Source organism: Austrofundulus limnaeus, unplaced genomic scaffold (assembly GCF_001266775.1).
Source record: "Austrofundulus limnaeus strain Quisiro unplaced genomic scaffold, Austrofundulus_limnaeus-1.0 Scaffold3047, whole genome shotgun sequence".
Lineage (NCBI taxonomy): Eukaryota > Metazoa > Chordata > Actinopteri > Cyprinodontiformes > Rivulidae > Austrofundulus > Austrofundulus limnaeus.
The window spans coordinates 4,252-5,460 of NW_013955449.1; the positions used below are offsets into that span (position 1 = coordinate 4,252).

The 1,209-nt window shown below is 44.2% G+C and overlaps 1 protein-coding gene across 1 annotated transcript in view; it reads left to right on the forward strand.

Moving 5' to 3' along the window:
• Positions 1-1,209, forward strand: part of plod3 (procollagen-lysine, 2-oxoglutarate 5-dioxygenase 3) — a gene marked incomplete at its 5' end in the record, with an annotated part of 7,991 nt that overhangs the window by 1,823 nt on the left and 4,959 nt on the right.

The window sequence follows — 1,209 nt, forward strand, 5'->3', positions numbered from 1 at the left end:
GGTCATGTAAATATGTGACCATGTTAACACGTGGTCATGTAAATATGTGACCATGTTAACACGTGGTCATGTAAATATGTTACCATGTTAACATGTGGTCATGTAAATATGTGATCATGTTAACATGAGGTCATGTAAACATGTGATCATGTTAACACATGGTCATGTAAACATGTGACCATGTTAACATCAGGTCATGTAAATATGTGATCATGTTAACACGTGGTCATGTAAATATGTTACCATGTTAACATGTGGTCATGTAAACATGTGAGCATGTTAACATGTGGTCATGTAAATATGTGATCATGTTAACACGTGGTCATGTAAACATGTGACCATGTTAAATCTTGATTGTGATGTTTGATACATTGCTATGAACACATGACTCTCTGACAGACGAGGTTGTCCTGAAGTTTGAAAGGGCAAAGGTCAGACTGAGGAACGTTGCCTACGACACACTTCCTGTCGTCATCCAYGGAAACGGACCCACAAAGGTAACAGACCAATCAGAAGCCTGCGTCTGTCTCATGTGACAGCAGAAACAGGAAATGTAGTTCTTCAGTAGTTTCTGGAGTCCAGTGATGKGTCAGAAAGTTTGACTTTGTGTTTTTATTTAACACTTATGAAAACAAAATACTGAAGAAAAGAATTTAAAAAGTGCTGAGGTTCTGATCCAGACTGGTCCATGGATCAGAGTGAAATCAGCTCACATGTGGTGATAATCCAGGTGATAATCTGTCCTCTGTCTCTGCAGCTGCAGCTGAACTACCTGGGGAACTACATCCCCACAGTGTGGACCTACGAGCACGGCTGTGGGATCTGTGACGATGACCTGCTCCTCTTCACCGACGTAGCTGTAAGTTCAAACTGACGTCTGCACACAGCTCAGGGTTCTACACACAGGGTTCTACACACAGCTCAGGGTTCTACACACAGGGTTCTACACACAGCTCAGGGTTCTACACACAGCTGAAGGTTCTACACACAGCTCAGGGTTCTACACACAGCTCAGGGTTCTACACACAGCTCAGGGTTCTACACACAGGGTTCTACACACAGCTCAGGGTTCTACACACAGCTCAGGGTTCTACACACAGGGTTCTACACACAGCTCAGGGTTCTACACACAGCTCAGGGTTCTACACACAGCTCAGGGTTCTACACACAGGGTTCTACACACAGCTCAGGGTTCTGCTCAGGTTCTGC